Genomic DNA, 6171 nt, shown 5'->3' on the forward strand with positions numbered 1-6171 from the left:
TATGAGAAAAGTGGCACATTCAGTCCTCACACTGCCAGTTGCGGCAGGAGGGCTTCTCCTGATCCTGCCTCAGCCTTACTCCCAGTCACATGCCAGCTGTTCTCTGCTACCTTTTCATATTTTTCCATGAATACCCGTCAAAGTTACTACTATAGCGGAGGAAAACAGTCCTTGCATTCTGGAAGATTTTTTCTGACCAGGATTTTGAAATAGAGGATTTTCGTGATTAAGATGAGACTTAACAAAGTATCTACCTTATGCCTGTACCCACCTTGACACCATTTCAGGTCATTGTGAGGCCTGGTGACAACACCCATTGAATTGAAATTCAACACTGTACGGTCAATATGGCTACTTTGCTTTGTTACAGGCTTTCAAATGGTTCTTCATATGTTTCCTCCTTCCCAAGTATGAGGTGCCAGCTCCCAGTTTTCCTTCACAAAGGTTTTCTTCTGCAACTGTAGTTCACTAACAGCCGGAAGAAATAATAAATGATAGTGGTTGAAATCATAACATTTATTAATACTTTAATAAATGCCAGTGTCCTTCAGTATCTGAACAGAGGATCAACTTTGCATTAAAAATGAAAAGATTAAAAATCAACATCTTGATATCCCATAATTCACAAAATAATTTAAAAATGACATAAAATCCTCAAAAGCATTACTCAAAGTTAATCTTTAACATAAGAAGTGCTAGGACTATTTTCATGCTGTCCTTTTGGCCATATGTAAGATTATTTAAAAATAGACTATTCATTATCTGCCAATCATAATCTCCCAAGAATACCCCACTGAAAAGATGTCAGTTATACAAAGCAAGGTATTTACAGGGCCGAAGTGAATGATACACATCTGTATTTTTCTCAGGCTACCATGTTTTCTTCCTGTTACTTCCAATTCCTTTGAGTTGTGCTAAAGAAATTTTTTTATATTTTATATGTATTTTTAAATAGAGGATAATTACTTTACAATATTGTGATGGTTTCTGCCATACATCAGCATGAGTCAGCATAGGGCTTCCCAAGTGGCACTAGCGGTAAAGAACTCACCTGCCAGTGCAGGAGACATAAGAGATGTGGGTTCAATCCCTGAGTCAGGAAGATCCCCTGGAAGAGGGCATGGCAACCCACTCCAGTATTCTTGCCTCGAGAATCTCCATGGGCAGAGCAGCCCAGTGGGCCACAGTCCATAAGGTTGCAAAGAGTCGGACACAACTGATGTGACTTAGCATGCATGCATACATATGGCCCCTTCCCTCTTGAACCCCCTCTACCACCTCCCTCCCCACCCATCCCTCTAGGTTGTCGCAGAGTACTAGCTTTGGTTTCCCTGCATCATACATTGAACTCTCACTGGCTGGCTGTTTTACATATGGTATATGTTTCAGTGCTATTCTCTCATATCATCTCACACTCTCCTTCCCTTACTGTGTCCAAAATGTCTGTGTTTCCTTTGCTGCCCTGCAAGTAGGACTATCTTTCTAGATTCCATATATATGTGTTAATGTATGATATTTGTCTTTCTCTTTCTAACATTTCACTCTGTATAATAGGCTCTAGGTTCATCCACCTCATTAGAACAGACTCAAATATGTTCCTTTTTATGGCTGAGTAATATTCCATTGTGTATATGTACCACAACTTCATTTTCCATTCATCTGTCTATGGTTGGACATCTAGGTTGTTTCCATGTCCTAGGTATTGTAAATTGTGCTGCAATAAACATTGAGGTGTATACATCTTTTTCAGTTCTGGTTTCCTCAGGGTATATGCCCAGTAGTGAGATTGCTGGGTCATATGGTAACTTTGGGCTTCCCTTGTGGCTTTGCTGGTAAAGAATCCACCTGCAATGTGGGAGACCTGGGTTTGGTCCTGGGCTGGGAAGACCCCCTGGAGAAGGGAATGGCTACCCACCCCAGTATTCTGGCCTGGAGAATTCCATGGACTGTATAGTCCATGGAGTTGCAAAGAGTTGCACACGACTGAGCAACTTTCACTCACCTATGGTAACTTTATTTCTAGTCTTTTAAGGAAACTCCATACGGTTCTCCATGGTGGCTGTATCAGTTTGCATTATGACCAACAGTGTCAGAGAGTTCCCTTTTCTCCACATCCTCTCCAGCATTTATTTTTTGTAAACTTTCTGATGATGGCCATTCTGACCAATATGAGATGACATCTCATTGTAGTTTTGTTTGCATTTCTCTAAAATGAGTGATGTTGAGTATCTTTTCACGTAATTATTAGTCATCTGTCATCTTTGGAGAAATGTCTGTTTGAGTCTTCTGCCCATTTTTTAAATTTGGTTGTTTTTTGTTACTGAACTGCTTATGTATTTTGGAGATTAATTCCTTTCAGTTGTTTCATTTGCTATTAATTTCTCCCATTCTGTGAGTTGTCTTTTCACCTTGCTTATGGTTTCCTTCATTGTGAAAAAACTTTTAAGTTTAATTAGGTCCCACTTATTTATTTTTGTTTGTATTTCCATTATTCTAGGAAGGGGGTCAAAGAGGATCTTACTATTCTGCCTATGTTTTCCTCTAAGAGTCTTATAGTTTCTGATCTTACATTTAGGTCTTTGATCCATTTTGAGTTTATCTTTGTGTATGGTGTTAGGAAGTGTTCTAATTTCATTCTTTTACATGTAGCTGACCAGTTTTCCCAGTACCAGTTATTGAAGAGGCTGTCTTTTCTCCATTGTATATTTTTGCCTCTTTTGTCAAAGATAAGGTCCCCATCAGATCAGATCATATCAGATCAGTCGCTCAGTCATGTCTGACTCTTTGCGACCCCATGAATCGCAGCATGCCAGGCCTCCCTGTCCAACACCAACTCCCGGAGTTCACTCGGACTCACGTCCATCGAGTCACTGATGCCATCCAGCCATCTCATCCTCTGTCGTCCCCTTCTCCTCCTGCCCCCAATCCCTCCCAGCATCAGAGTCTTTTCCAATGAGTCAACTCTTCGCATGAGGTGGCCAAAATATTGGAGTTTCAGCTTTAGCATCATTCCTTCCAAAGAAATCCCAGGGCTGATGTCCTTCAGAATGGACTGGTTGGATCTCCTTGCAGTCGGACTCTCAAGAGTCTTCTCCAACACCACAGTTCAAAAGCATCAATTCTTCAGTGCTCAGCCTTCTTCACAGTCCAACTCTCACATCCATACATGACCCCAGGAAAAACCATAGCCTTGACTAGATGGACCTTGGTTGGCAAAGTAATGTCTGCTTTTGAATATGCTATCTAGGTTGGTCATAACTTTCCTTCCAAGGAGTAAGCATCTTTTAATTTCATGGCTGCAGTCACCATCTGCAGTGATTTTGGAGCCCAGAAAAATAAAGTCTGACACTTTCCACTGTTTCCCCATCTATTTCCCATAAAGTAATGGGACCGGATGCCATGATCTTTGTTTTCTAAATGTTGAGCTTTAAGCCAACTTTTTCACTCTCCACTTTCACTTTCATCAAGAGGCTTTGGTGCATGGATTTATCTCCAGGCTTTCTATATTGTTCCATTGGTCTATATTTCCATTTCTGTGACAGTACCATACTGTCTTGATGACTGTAGCTTTGTAGTATAGTCTGAAGTCAGGAAGGTTGATTCCTCCAGTGTCATTCTTTCTCAAGATTGCTTTGGCTATTTGGGGTCTTTTGTGTTTCCATACAAATTGTGAAAGTATTTGTTCTAGTTCTGTGACAAATACCATTATTAGTTTGATAGGAATTGCATTGAATCTATAGATTGCTTTGGATAATATACTCATTTTCACTATATTGATTCTTCCGATCCAAGAACATGGTATATCTCTGCATCTGTTTGTGTTGTCTTTGATTTCTTTCTCAAGTGTCTTATAGTTTTCTGCATGCGGGTTTTTTGTTTTTGTTTTTGTTTTTGTTTTGTCTCTTTTGGTAAATTTATTCCTAGGTATTTTTGTTGTTGTTGTTGCAATGGTGAATGGGATTGTTTCCATAATTTCTCTTTCTGATTTTTCATTGTTAGTTTATAGGAATGCAAGGGATTTCTGTGTATTAATTTTATATCCTGTGACTTTATTGTATTCATTGATTAGCTCTAGTAATTTTTGTGTGGCCTCTTTAGAGTTTCCTATATAGAGGATCACATGATCTGCAAACAGAGTTTTACTACTTCTTTTCCAATCTGGATCCTTGTGTTAAAGGATTTTTACTAAAAAATTAAAATATCAATTTTAAATAACTGAGTCTAACTCTTACAGAAGGTTTTTCTGGAGAAGTGTCAGGTGTCAAACTTTCTTTCCCTTCCTCTCTCTCTGGAATTAAAGCCAAAGAAGTGTCCTCTGCCTTGGAAGAAATTTTGGGTCTGTATTGCTTCTCACTCTAGTGGGAACCTTAATATGGCCAGAACCTGAGCTTCCCCAGGCTCAGGCCCTGACCTTCCATTGGTCTAAGCAACTGACCTACATAGTTCATTTCCACTTGAGAATGGTCAGTTCCTCTCTGGCTCTTTGAAACTCTTGGAGGATTTAGCTTCTCCTGCATTAATTGGAGGAACTAAACCCATCCTTTGCCCCACTCCTGTGAGGCCTACCCCTGTTCTCCAAGAAGCCACACCTTCTGCTACACACATTCAGCCTATGAGCTTCAACTCTGCCTTGCTACAATTTTCCTTTCCTAGAGAGCTGGTGTTCTGTTCTTTCCTTGGAGTAGTGTGCCTCAAACTTGAATGTGCACCTGACAGGGGCCCAAGATTCTGCATTTCTCACAGGTTCCCAGATGATGCCATGCTGGTTCTGTGAAACTTCACTGGAACAACTCCCTCAGGATTTCACACTGGAGCCTCTACCAGCACCACCTGAAGTTCAACACAAGTTGCTGCATCCCACCCCAGAGTTTCTGATTCCAGAGTGCAGGGTAGGACCAGAGAATTTACATTTCTAACACACTCCCTGGCAATGCTGCTGTTGATGTGGAGATTGCAAATGGAGCTCCACTGCCCTACAGGAAGATGTACATGGAATAGAAGGCAACCTGGCCCTGAAAAATAGAGCAGTTAGGAGACTAAAAATCTAATTGGAATGCTCCCTGAGGAGGAGAGAGCTGAGAGCTCTCGGGATGAAAAGCAAAGGAGATGTAAGGAAGTAGTTAATACCTGCTGCCTGAAAAACTGGAAGCACTGGTGAGTCCTGAGGCCCACCACTAGTGAGAGATTCAGCTAAACTTGGAATAGTAGCCAGGCCACAAATGCAGCACTTCTCAAATTCATATGTGCACACAAATCACCCAAGAACCCTGTCAAAATGCAGTTCTGAGGCCATATGTTTGATGTAAGCTTGGAGATTTGTCATTTCTATAAGCTCCCAGGTGATGTGTGGTCCCAGTGGTCCCAGGATCACACCAAGAAACAAGGACCTAGAAGCCTAAGTCATCTCTTCTAACCATGGCCAAGACTTTAAATAAGCATTGAAGTCTCAGGAGCTGGGGGGAGGTGGGGAGTAACCAATAGAGAGTCTTTACCTTCTCTTGATTTAGCCCTAAGTTTTGCCTCTCGTGCTTTGAGAGCACATTCCTCTTACCTATCAACCTCCTGCCGGCAGCAGTGAAGTCAGCTTGTGTATTATCTCTGAAACAAGCTGAATTAGTTAGCTGCCCATGGGAAATATCAAATCCAGAGACACTCTGTCAGTTTTTCAAGGTCATACAAATAGTGAGTGAAAATGTTAGTTGCTCAGTCATGTCTGACTCTTTGCAAACTTATGGACTATAGCTGCCAGGATCCTCTGTCCATGGAATTCTCCAGGCAAGAATACTGGAGTGGGTTGCCATACCCTCCTCCAGGGGATCTTCTGGACCCAGGGATCAAACCCACTCTCTGTTGCAGGCAGATTCTTTACTGTCTGAGCCACCAGGGAAGCCCACACAAATAGTATGTTCACCGAAGCACATTGTGGAAACTCTTTGCCTTGGTTTGTGTTTATATATAAGGGTTTGGCTCAAAGATCCGACACCTCAGGCACTGTGCACAACTCATGGCCTCTGTCAAGGGTGCCTCCTAGTCTTCTGCAGGGCTCCAGCTTGAGGGGACTCAGTTGAATCCAAGGGGAACCTGAAGGAAGGGTCAGAAATCCTAAAAGCAAATTCAGCCTAAAATACCTCCTACCCTATTTGATTCCTCCATCACTCACTGTCCTATACA

The sequence above is a fragment of the Bos javanicus genome, chromosome 13 (assembly GCF_032452875.1).
Source record: "Bos javanicus breed banteng chromosome 13, ARS-OSU_banteng_1.0, whole genome shotgun sequence".
Taxonomy (NCBI): domain Eukaryota; kingdom Metazoa; phylum Chordata; class Mammalia; order Artiodactyla; family Bovidae; genus Bos; species Bos javanicus.